This window comes from Oncorhynchus masou, chromosome 11 (genome assembly GCF_036934945.1).
Source record: "Oncorhynchus masou masou isolate Uvic2021 chromosome 11, UVic_Omas_1.1, whole genome shotgun sequence".
Lineage (NCBI taxonomy): Eukaryota > Metazoa > Chordata > Actinopteri > Salmoniformes > Salmonidae > Oncorhynchus > Oncorhynchus masou.
This window is the reverse complement of record NC_088222.1, coordinates 38,212,230-38,225,866: the sequence shown is the minus strand read 5'-3', so window position 1 is coordinate 38,225,866 and position 13,637 is coordinate 38,212,230.

Below are 13,637 nucleotides of genomic sequence, written 5' to 3'. Positions count from 1 at the left end.
AGACGACCACACAGAGCGCCTGTGCCAATCAGCAGACAGACTGTAGCCCGTTTTACACCGTTTTCATTTTACAAGGCAGGGGGTGGAGAAGTCTCCACTCATTTAGCTAAGGAGACCAATAAACACTCAGCGTTTGCGTTAATTAACCATTTACATTAGGGTGATGAATCAGCACCGGGTAAACTTTGGCACCTTTCTCTGATGAAGAACATGCACTACTGTGCTAGCGCTGGACCAGGGATGTCAGGCTAGAAGTACTCTTTCAGGTTTGTTGTATGTTGGTAGCCATCTTGGTAAATTAAAATACATTGTGGAGAATTAAATAATACTGGTGTGCTAGAGGTTGTTTTTTAAATATTGAGGTTCCTCCTGGGGTTAGTGAACGACTGTCTTTTCAACAGCTATCTTGAGTGACATCGGATGGTTGTTATATTGTAGAAATGTAACTCGGGTTGAAAATCCAGTTTTGATAATAATGACATTTACTTTTAACTTATACATTTGCCAGTGTCAGAAATGTACAGTACAGTTTTGCTCCCTTAAAATTACATCTTTTGTGTACTTCATGATAGGATAACATGGAGCTTTAGACTTCACTCTGCTCAAGTCTGTAATCTTGAACTCAAATAAAAAAGAGACACGCAGTTTAGTTTAGATAGACAGGCTCCCCTGTGTTTCTCCCTGCTCTGTTTGCCCATACCAGCTCAACTAAAATGGCCACCATGTTTTTTCATCCCTGTCCAGCTGAGTCCACACACTCAACAATAGCCCTGTCATCATGGCCATACCCCGACAGAGAACTGCACTATCCAGCACAGCTCCATCCTATGTTTAGCAAGAATTATAATAGTCATAGGTATAGGCCTAAATTAAATGGGTAAATAGTAAAACAGATGAGAATAGTAAAACTGTTTTTAGCCAGGAGAGTTTGGTAAACTGAGTGTTAGAGCTGACATGCGAGTGTATACACTTTACCCAGGAGACTGGGGGGAATTGTGGGGTTGCTTTGTTGCCGGGGTTCTCGAGCCCGGTTTGGAGTAGGTCTCATTAAGGCGGAAGGCGCTGGGGTCCATTGTTGTGCTAATCAGGCACAGATGTGGACACCACAACTCTGGAAAATCATCCCGGAGCAGCTTGATGGTGGACTGGAGTAATCCTGGGGGAGTCGTTGTAATTGTTTTTGATGGGATTCCTATCAAAATATGGATGTGTGGAAATTGGATCGAGCTTCTGCCTGTCAACACTGTGGATATTCTTATCCTATGCCGAAAGATAATGATTATATTAGCGTGAGAATCTATTATATATATTTTTTGTATGCGGAAGACAGGTGTTTTCCCGGCAGGGATTATTAGGTTTGGTTATTTACATTTTAGTAATTTAGCAGATTCTCATGTCAAATTGCGGGGTGGCAGGTAGCCTAGAAGTTAAAGTGTTGGGTCAGTAACCAAAAGGTCACTAGTTCAAATCTCAGAGCCAACAAGGTGAAAAATCTGTTGATGTGCCTTAGAGCTAGGCAATTAACCCTAATTGCTCCAGGGTCTCAAGGGGAGTTTGGATAGGCAAAACACACATTTCCAATTCACACATGTATAATACACGTGTATGAAATAGGACTGTCACGACTTCCACCGAAGTCGGTTCCTCTCCTTGTTTGGGCGGCGGTCAGCATCACTGGTCTTCTAGCCATCGTCGATTAATTTTCTATTTGTTTTGTCTTATTTCCCTACACACCTGGTTCTCATTTCCCTCATTAAGTGTTGTGTATTTAACCCTCTGTTCCCCCCATGTCTGTGTGGAATTGTTTGTTGTAAGTGCTTGTGCACATGTTTACTGGTGCGCGTCAGGTTTTGTACCCATGTTGGTTAATTGTTTATGCCGTTGGTTTTGGAATTAAACTGCTCCGGCTATTACCTAGTTCTGCTCTCCTGCGTCTGACTTCACTGCCACCAGTTACGCACCCCATTACAGAATTCCACACCTCACCATGGAGTCAGCAGAAGCAGGTACCCCGGTTACAGGAGTCGAGGAGCACGTCAGAGAACACGCGGCGATGCTACAACATCTCGACGTCACGATGAACAGCGTCGTTCAGACCATGGACCACTGGGAGAGACAGGGAGTCCCTCCAGTGCCTCCACCAGCACAACAGGGGTTCCCACTACTCGTCCCTCCTGTACCCGGTTCCAGTGGGATGTGTCTCGCCCTTCCCGGAGAGTATGATGGGACGGCAGGCACGGTGCCAGGGTTTCCTGCTACAGCTGGACCTATACCTGGGCATCGTTTACCCGGCTCCCTCGGGAAGGGAGAGGGTGTCCACCCTCGTGCCCTGCCGCTCAGGGAGAGCAATAGAGTGGGCTAACGCCGTGTAGGGAGAAAGAGATGCGGCATTGGATGACTTCACGGAGTTCACCCACCGCTTCCAGGCAGTCTTCAACCACCCGGGATGGAACGACAGGGCCCTTTATGACCACTACCATTGCAGCCTGCGCGAGGATGTCTGTCGGGAGTTGGCCTACAGGGATACCACCCTCACCTTCGACCAGCTGGTGGACCTGTTCATTCGGTTGGATAACCTGCTGGTCACCCACGGCCTTCCAGAGAGGGCTCTGTCAATTCCCTCTCCCAGCACCACCTCTCCAGTGCCTATGGAGCTGGAAGGTGCTGCGCTCAGGGAGGCCGGAGGAGGGGCTTTCACGTGTACCATCTGTGGCCGCAGAGGTCACACTGCTGGTCGGTGCCGGGTTGGTTCCTCTAGGGGTCGAGGCAGCAGGCAGGGCACTCTGGCGTCGCCCCAGGTGAGCATGCACCACTCTCATCCAGATTCCTCTGTTATACACCTGTTTGTGCATGTTTGCTTTCCTGAGTTTTCCCTGCATTCCCAGCATAAGGTGCTCGTCGATTCAGGCGCGGCTGGGAATTTTATCAACAGAGCATTCGCCTATAGGTTAGGGATCCCCACTGTTCCAGTGGTTAGGCCTTTCCCAGTTTACGTTCGGGACAGTCGACCATTAGGGTCCGGGGTAATTAGGGAAGCTACCATCCCCCTGGGCATGGTGACGCAGGGGGGTCATGAGGAGAGAATCAGACTCTTCCTCATTGACTCTCCTGCATTTCCCGTGGTACTAGGCCTTCCCTGGTTAGCTCATCATGACCCCACCATTTCATGGCCACAGAGGGCTCTCATGGGGTGGTCACGAGAGTGCTCAGGGAGGTGTTTAGGGGTTTCCGTTGATGCTACTATGGTGGAAAGTCCAGACCAGGTCTCCACCGTGCGCATTCCCCCCAAATATGCCGATTTGGCTCTCGCCTTCTCAATTACCACCCCATAGACAGGGCGATTGTGTGATAAATCTCCTGGTAGACGCTGCACTTCCCAGGAGTCACGTGTATCCCCTGTCACAGGTGGAGACGGTGGCTATGGAAACATATGTCTCCGGATCCCTGCGTCAGGGGTACATTCGGTCCTCCACTTCACCCACCTCAAGTTTCTTTTTGTGATGAAGAAGGAGGGAGGTCTGCACCCGTGTATCGACTATCGAGGCCTAAATCAGATCATGGTGAGGTACAGTTACCCGCTACCTCTTATCGCCGTGGCGATTGAGTTAATGCACGGGGCGCACTTCTTCACCAAACTAGATCTCAGGAGCGCTTACAACCTGGTGCGTATCAGGGAGGGAGACGAGTGGAAGACGGGTTTCAGTACGACCTCAGGGCATTATGAGTACCTCGTCATGCCGTAAGGTTGATGAATGCTCCATCAGTCTTCCAAGCCTTTATAGACAAGATTTTCAGCAACTTGCACGGGCAGGTTGTAGTGGTGTATATTGATGACATTCTGATTTACTCCGCTACATGCGCCGAGCATGTGTCCCTGGTGCACAAGGTGCTTGGTCGACTGTTGGAGCATGACCAGTACGTCAAGGCTAAGATATGCCTGTTCTTTCGACAGTCCGTCTCCCTCCTAGGGTACCGCATTTCCACCTCAGGGGTGGAGATGGAGAGCGACTGCATTTCAGTCGTGCGTAATTGGCCGCGCTAAAGGAGGTGTAGCGGTTTCTAGGGTTTGCCAATTACTACCGGAGGTTCATCTGGGGTTTTGGTCAGGTAGCGGCTCTCATTACCTCACTGCTGAAGGGGAGACCGGTGCGTTTGCAGTGGTCGGCTGAGACGGAAAGGGCTTTTGGTCACCTGAGGGCTCTGTTTACCTCGGCTCCCGTGCTGGCCCATCCGGATCCCTCTTTGGCGTTCATAGTGGAGGTGGACGCGTCCGAGCCTGGGATAGGAGCCATGCTCTCCCAGCGCTCGGGTACGCCACCGAAGCTCTGCCCCTGTGAGCCCACACGTCACCTACCTCTGGTCATCCAGGCATCGGTCGGACGGTGCGCTGTCTGAGTGGGAACTACTGGTGGCCCACTTTGGCCAAGGACGTGAGGCTTAATATTTCCTCTTGCTCGGTGTGCACTCAGTGTAAGGCTCCTAGGCACCTGCTCAGAGGTAAGCTACACCCCTTACCTGTTCCACAACTGTCGATCGATTTCCTGATCGATCTCCCCCATCACAGGGAAACACCACAATCCTGGTTGTTGTGGATCGTTTCTCTAAGTCCTGCCGTCTCCTTCCTCTGCCCGGGCTCCCTACTGCCCTACAGACTGTGGAGGCCTTAGAGAGAGAGTTAACCAGGATGTGGGTAGGTCTCTGAGGTCTTATTGCCAGGACCGGATGGGGGAGTGGGCGGCGTTTGTGCCCTTGGCAGAGATGGACCAGAACTCGCTCCGCCACTCTTCCACTAACCTCTCCCCCTTCCCGTGAGTACTGGGGTATCAGCCGGTTCTGGCTCCTTGGCATCAGAGTTAGACCTAGGCTCCTGCAGTGGACGACTGGTTCCGGTGCGCGGAGGAGTCATGGGACAGCACTCATGGCTGGTCTGCTCCAGGAGTCTGAGGTGCTGGATTCGAGGCGTCAGGCGAGGGGCCTTCAGTACCTCCTGGAATGGGAGGGGTACGGTCCGGAGGAAAGATGCTGGGTTCCGGTGGAGGACGTGTTGGACCCTTCAATGCTGCAGGAGTTCCACCGTCTCCGTTCGGATCGCCCTGCACCTCGTCCTCCGGGTCATCCTCGAGTCCGATGTCGGTGTGCTGCTGGAGCCGCGCGTCAAGGGGGGGTTTGGTTCCTCTCCTTGTCCGGCCGGAATTTCGGCGTCATCGGTCTTCTAGCCATCGTCAATCCATTTTTCATTTTCCATTTGTTTTGTCTTTTTCCCCTACACATCTGGTTCTCATTTCCCTCATTAAGTGTTTTGTATTTAACCCTCTGTTCCCCCCATGTTTTGTGTGGAATTGTTTGTTGTAAGTGCTTGTGCACATGTACCCATGTTGGTTAAATGTTTATGCCATTAGTTTTGGAATTAAACTGCTCCGGCTATTACCTAGTTCTGCTCTCCTGTGTCTGACTTCACTGCCACCAGTTACGCACCCCATTACAAGGACAAATATATTGTAAGCACTGTATACTGTAATTATCTACTTACAATAAGCACAACCCTATACCATTACAAGTATAACCACTTTATAACTAGCTGCTAAGCTAGGAACCATAGTGCCAGGTGGAAAGCCCAGTCCCAATGAACAGAGGCCCGAAGACCCTCTATAGAGGCCCAGGTCAGCCCAGCCAGGTGTCCTCTGATCTCCGTCTTGCATGGAGTGTGGCCCTGTTGTTTTTCTACCCGTGACTGAGTTCCAGAACCTAAACATCCCCTAGAAACAATGGACCCAATTTTTATCACCAGCTTTGTTTGTCTTTTTCACCCCCACGTGCATAAGAAGGCACATTTCCGGGCCATATTACCCTCTCTCCCAGGGAGTGGAAAGATAGAGGCGTGTGTGTGTGTGTGTGTGTGTGTGTGTGTGTGTGTGTGTGTGTGTGTGTGTGTGTGTGTGTGTGTGTGTGTGTGTGTGTGTGTGTGTGTGTGTGTGTGTGTGTGTGCCACAATGCTGTGTTTACGACACGGTGGTGGAGGTGAGGCATGGGACTCTGGAGAGGCTCAACATCTCCTGGCAGAAAGAGGGTCCTATCCTCACCCGTCCCCCTCTTGCTCTGTGCCAGGTGGTTAGCCAGCTTCAGGTGCTATTATACATTGTGCGATTGAATGTCTCTGATCCGTGCCCTCAGACACCAGGCACACCTGCTGACAGGGCTCACTGTTCATTTGAGAGAATGTGAATATCTCTCCCTTTTCAACTGAACCATATTCGGAATGTATAGCTGCTTTGCATACCCAAATATAAAACACAACGTCTCCAAAGACCTCCAATAATTTCAGCGTGAACAACTTAATTAAGCATTTTGTATTGGTCTTGACCTGAAAAGATGCTAGAAAGGGCTGAGAGTGTGGCTGAGATAGAGATCACAGAGGTGAATTAGGTTAATACTAGAAAGACTAGGATTAGGATTATCCCCTGAATCGATGATGGGACATGAAGGAATGGGAATTACCCCGCTCGGATTGACTGGACCGTTTGCTTTTCCCACATGCTTTGGAATCCTCCGGAATGCTCTGACTGTCAATTCACTTCAATGTCTTTCTCATGGAAAAGTATTGTTCCTCTGAGATTGGGACTTTTTCCAAGCCACCTACATTCCATATTGACTGTTGGTGATTTTGAATTTCTGTTTTAACTGCACTGACACCGCACACACATGATCCCGTTTGTCTGAAAACCCCCATCAGTCTATCAGGCCTGTCTGTCTTTTTTTAAATGCCATATTAAACTTCTTGTCATGCCCTGACCTTAGAGATCCTTATTTATTCTCTATGTTTGGTTAGGTCAGGGTGTGACTCGGGTGGGAAAATCTATGTTTTCTATTTCTTTGTAGTTTTTTTCGTGTGTGGTTCTCAATCAGAGGCGTCTCTGATTGGGGATCATATATAAATTGTGATTTTCCATTTGGGTTTTGTGGGGTGTTATTTTTTATTTAGTGTCTGTGCCTGACAGAACTATTCACTTTCGTTTTTGGATTTGTTATTTTTGTTTGAGTGTTTCTTGTAAATAAATATCAACACTTTCCACGCTGCGCTTTGGTCCACTCTTACTTCCACCGACGACGAGCGTTACAGAACACCCCACCAAAGAAGGAAAGAGCAGCATGGCCAGGAGGACTGGACATGGGAGGAAATCCTGGAGGGAGAAGGACCCTGGACACGGGCCGGGAGTATCGCCGTCCAGGGGAGCAGATGGAGGCAGCGAGAGCGGAACAATGTCTATATGAAGAGTTAGCTCAACAACGGAAGCATAAGAGGCAACCCCAAAAATATGGGCACACGGGGAGATTGGCGGAGGTAGGGTTTAGACCTGAGCCAACTCCCTGTGCTTCCGTGGGGAGCGTGTGACTGGGCATGCACTGTGTTATGAGGTAATGCACACAGTGCGCTCTGTCCGAGCTCCCCGCATTTGCTGCGCTAGAGTGGGCATCCAGCCAGGACGGATTGTGCCGGCTCAGCGGTCCTGGTCTGCAGTGCGTCTCCTCGGCCCAGGATATCCTGCGCCAGCTCTACACACGGTATCCCCAGTTCGGCAGCACAACCTAGTGCGGCCTGTGCCAGCTCCCCGCACTTGCCATGCTACAGGGGGTATTCAGCCAGGACGCGTTGTGCCAGCTCTACGCTCCAGACCTCCAGTGCGCCTCCACGGCCCAGTATATCCTTCGCTGGCTCTACGCACTATGCCTTCAGTGCGCCTTCATAGCCCAGTGCATCCTGTGCCAGCTCTCCACACTCACCGAGCTAAAGTGGGTATCCAGCCAGGACGTGTTGTGGCAGCTCCACGAACCAGGCTTCCAGTACGTCTCTTCAGTCCGGTGAGAACTGTTCCGGCTCCACATACGAAGCCTCCAGTGATGATCCATGGCACGAAGCCTCCAGTGATGATCCATGGCACGAAGCCTCCAGTGATGATCCATGGCACGAAGCCTCCAGTGATGATCCATGGCCCGGAGCCTCCAGTGATGATCCATAGCATGAAGCCTCCATTGATGATCCATGGCCCGGAGCCTCCAGTGATGATCCATGGCACGAAGCCTCCAGTGATGATCCATAGCATGAAGCCTCCATTGATGATCCATGGCCCGGAGCCTCCAGTGATGATCCGGGGCACGAAGCCTCCAGTGATGATCCATAGCATGAAGCCTCCAGTGATGATCCATGGCACGGAGACTCCAGTGATGATCCATAGCATGAAGCCTCCATTGATGATCCATGGCCCGGAGCCTCCAGTGATGATCCATGGCACGAAGCCTCCAGTGATGATCCATAGCATGAAGCCTCCATTGATGATCCATGGCCCGGAGCCTCCAGTGATGATCCGGGGCACGAAGCCTCCAGTGATGATCCATAGCACGAAGCCTCCAGTGATGATCCATGGCACCGAGACTCCAGTGATGATCCATAGCATGAAGCCTCCATTGATGATCCATGGCCCGGAGCCTCCAGTGATGATCCATGGCATTGAGCCTCCAGTGATGATCCATGGCATTGAGCCTGCAGCGAAGGTCCCCAGTCCGGAGCCTCCAGCGACGGTCCCCAGTCCGGAGCCTCCAGCGACGGTCCCCAGTCCGGAGCCTCCAGCGGCGGTCCCCAGTCCGGAGCCTCCAGCGGCGGTCCCCAGTCAAGTACTTGCAGCAACGATCTACGGTCCGGAGGTCCCGGCGACGATCCTTGCCCCAGAGGCGCCACCGAAGTGGGGGGAGCCTACAGCGGAGCGAGGTCTGCGTCCTGCACCGGAGTGTGATTCGGGTGGGAAAATCTATGTTTTCTATTACATTTTTTCTTTTTTTTTCGAGTGTGGTTCCCAATCAGCTGTCTATAGTCTATCTGTCTCTGAATGGGGATCATATATAAGTTCTGATTTTCCATTTGGGTTTTGTGGGGTGTTATTCTCTGTTTAGTGTCTGTGCCTGACGGAACTGTTCACTTTCGTTTTTGGATTTGTTATTTTTGTTTGAGTGTTTCTTGTAAATAAATATCATGAACACTTTCCACACTGCACTTTGGTCCACTCTTCCTTCCACCGACGACGAGCGTTACACTTCTGCTTGCCACGGAGTTCTGATTCAAAATCATTTAGAGTATATTGAGATGTTTCTTAATTCTCTTTTGTGACAGTTGAGGTTTCAAACCTCTGAAGGAGAATCTTCATAACGGACAGACACTAGTTCCGAAAGAAAAAGGAGAGCTCATGATAAACCCTGACCACATCTTATTGTTTTCACCTCAACCACTTTTAAAAGAAGCTCTTTGAGGTCCTGCAACAATATAGCCGATATGCCCCCCTGAAAAATAAGAAAAGAAAGAAAGGACAGGCCTATAGGCTCAACTCCCTCTCTCTTTCTCTCCCTAAAGCCATGATACTCCTGTGAGAAGCTCTTAATCAGGGGTCAAACAATGTGGCCCTGGATTCCTGCTCTTTCACAGGGGCCTGATCTAATAAGCAGGGGGACTTGGGCCTGATCTGGGGGATTACTGCCGGAGATCCACCCCGGTGGAGATGCCGAGGGGGAGAGGGGGGGGGGTTAAGAGGGGAGGGTTGGGAGCTAACGGGGGAGGCAGGGTCCAGTGAGGAGTCCTTAATTTAAAACAGGGGGCATCACGCTTCTTTTGACACTCCCTCCCCAACTCCAGAAGTAGTTAGGTTCCGTTAACAAAGGCTACTGTGACGTTCTTCACTCAGGGTTTGATGTCTTCATAGCACGGTCTGGAGGGCCTGGTGGGGTAGCATGGTGAGGAGACGGTGGAAATATTGTCAGGTACTGTCATATAATTAGACATTAATAATGCTGCAAAGATTTGAACTAATGCTTCAAGCTCTGATCAATTCATATTCAGTGCTTTCAGAGAGTATTCATACTAGCCACCTAGCAGTTTCTATAAGTTGGCTTTAGCTAGCCAGTTAGATATGTCCCAATCTCCCAACTTCATAACTAGCTACAAAGCCATTTCAGGCTATCAATCAAGTTAGAGTAGCTTGTCGAACTATCTTAGCTGCAGTGGTGTAAAGTACTTAGGTAAAAATACTTTAAAGTACTACTTAATTAGTTTTTTGTGTATCTGTACTTTACTATTTATATTTTTGACAACTTTTACTTCACTACATTCCTAAATAAAATAATGTACTTTTTACTCCTTACATTTTCCCTGCCATCCAAAAGTACAGTACAGTAGCAGGAAAATTGTGAAAATTCACACACTTATCAAGAATTCGTCCCTACTGCCTCTGATCTGGCGGACTCACTAAACACAAATGCTTCATTTGTAAATGATGTCTGCGTGTTTTAGTGTGCCCCAGACTATTGTTAAATATATAAAAAGCAAGAAAATTGTGCCACCTGGTTCGCTTAATATAAGCAATTTTAAATGATTTATGCTTTTACTTTTACTTTTGATACTTAAGTATATTTAAAACCAAATCTTTTTAGACTTTTACTCAAATGGTATTTTACTGGGTGGCTTTCACTTTTACTTGAGTCATTTTCTATTAAGGTATGTTTACTTTTACAATTGGATACTTTTTCCACCACTGCTTATCTGGAATGGCTGCTGGCAAGATTGCTACACTTTAAAAATTATATAATTGCTTTAATTCGTGGGTTATGATACTATATACTGGTGTGGTACTAAACTCCTAAGGCATAAAAGTTCTTAAATGTAATTTTCCTGTGTTTTATATATTTTCACACTATGAGGTTGGGATAATACTGTGAAATTGTGAAAGTGATGATAATGCCCATTTAGTGTAAAAAAGTGATGATAATGCCCATTTAGTGTAAAAAAGTGATGATAATGCCCATTTAGTGTAAGAGCTGTTTGATAAGACCAATAAGAAAGAGTTTCAAACCTCTCTGCCAAGAACAGCAAGTTTTCCATTTTCCACTCAGACTACTTTCAGACAGTCCGAGCTAAATTCTTGCTTGAGAAATTGCTCTGTGCTAAAAAGCTATTTTTGTTTCAGTTTGACCATTTTAATTGAAAACAATCACAATAAGGTACTTAATTGTTACCCAGAAATTATTTGATATTAAGATGAAAATGATTGCATTGCATCTTTAAAGAAATAATGTGCATCGTTAAATAAAATTACAATTGAACGGCCTCACGAGTGGCGCAGTGGTCTAAGGCACTGTATAGCAGTGTTGCGGTGTCACTACAGCCTGGGGTTCGATCACAGGCTGTGTCATTATCGGCTGTGACCGGGAGTCCCGTAGGGCACTGCACAATTGACCCAGCGTGGCCAGGGGGGCTTGACTTGGCTCATTGCTCTTTTGCAACTCCTTGTGGCTGACTGGGTGCCTGCAGGCTGACCTTGGTCGTCAGTTGAACAGTGTTTCCTCTGACACATTGGTGCAGCTGGCTTCCGCATTAAGCCAGCAGGTGTTAAGAGTGGTTTAGAGGGTCATATTTTGGAGGACGCATGACTCGACCTTTGCTTCTCCTGAGCCTGTTGTGGAGTTGCAGCGATGAGACAAGATCATAATCATGATATTGGAGCGAAAAAGGGGGGGAAAATTACACAAAACAATATATACGGTACCAGTCAAAAGTTTGGACACACCTACTCATTCAAGGTTTTTTCTATTATTTTTTACTATTTTCTACATTGTAGAAAAGACATCAAAATGGTGAAATTACATATATGGAATCATGTAGTAACCAAAAAAGTGTTAAACAAATCAAAATATATTTTATATTTGAGATTCTTCAAAGTAGCCATCCTTTGTGTTGATGACAGCTTTGCACACTCTTGGCATTCTCTCAACCAGCTTCATGAGGTAGTCACCTGGAATGGATTTCAATTAACAGGTGTGCCTTGTTAAAAGTTAATTTATGGAATTTCTTTCCTTCTTAATGCTTTTGAGCAAATCAGTTGTGTTGTGACAAGGTAGGGTTGGTGTACAGAAGATAACACTATTTGGTAAAATAACAAATCCATATTATGGCAAGAACAGCTCAAATAAGCAAAGAGAAACAACAATCCATCATTACACGGCGGTTGGAATCAAGAAGCTCAAATTTGGACACATCAGACCAAAGGTCAGTCTGGAAATCTGTTCTTTGGTCTGATGAGTCCAAATGTAAGCTTTTTGATTCCTTGTGCTTTTTGAGTCTTTGTGAGATGCAGAGTAGCTGAAAGGATGATCTCCGCATGTGTGGTTCCCACCGTGGAGCATGGAGTAGGAGGTGTGATGGTGTGGAGGTGCTTTTCTGGTGACACTGTCAGTGAGTTATTTAGAATTTAAGGCACACTTAACCAGCATGGCTACCACAGCATTCTGCAGCGATATGCCATCCAATCTGGTTTGCACTTAGTGGGTCTATCATTTATTTTTCAACAGGACAATGACCCAACACACCTCCAGGCCGTGTAATGCCAAATGACCAAGAAGGAGAGTGATGGAGTGCTACATCAGATAACCTGGCCTCCACAATCATCCGACCTCAACCCAATTGAGATGTTTTGGGATGAGTTGGACTGCAGAGTGAAGGAAAAGCAGCCAACAAGTGCTCAGTATATGTGGGCACTCCTTCAAGACTGTTGGAAAAGCATTCCAGGTGAAGCTGGTTGAGAGAATGCCAAGAGTGTGCAAAGCTGTCATCAAGGCAAAGGGGTGCTACTTTGAAGAATCTCAAATGTAAAATATATTTTGTTTTGTTTGACACTTTCTTGGTTACTACATGATTCCATATGTGTTATTTCATAGTTTTGATGTTTTCACTATTATTCTACAACCTCGAAAATAGTAAAAATAAAGAAAAACCCTTGAATGAGTAGCTGTGTCCAAACTCTTGACTGGTACTGTACATATGTACATAAACAGTACATTTGCATTCCTAGTGATATAAAAAACAATTGAAACACAAAACACAAACCTCTCAATTATACAACTTCTCTTAACACATCTTCCAAGATTTGGAAATAAAACCTGCAACCAGGGACCTTTATTAACTGAATAGCGTTCCAGTTCATCACTAATCCAGAATAATTCTGATTTCTGTTATTGCATTTTATCAAACAAGGTTACTCTTTAAATCATCATAAAGTACAGTAAAATATAATGTGGTTTATTCTCACATGAGAATGTCCATGTTAAATTTTCAGTTTAAGTGGGATTTTGTGGCTGACAGACAGCCGGTTTCCCAGCTAATGTTCAATATTTGTAGTTGAAGTTAGATTTAATGAACCATTGAATGTCTATGTTTACAAAGTAAGAACTTGTAACATCAGAGGGATTTAAAGGCACTGTTCCCACCTGGGGTTAGAGAATGACCGCCCCATGGGAGGGGTGGGATGAGATCAGCTGTACATATAAAATATATTTGGATTTGTTTGACACGTTCTTGATTACTACATGATTCCATATGTGTTATTTCATCATTTTGATGTTTTCAGTATCATTCTACAATTTGGAAAATAGTCAAAATAAAGCAAAACCCTTGAATGAGTAGGTGTGTCCAAACTTCTGACTGATACTGTATATATATATATATATATATATATATATATATATATATATATATATATATATATATATATATATATATATATATATATATATATATATATATATATATATTACAATTGAACAGG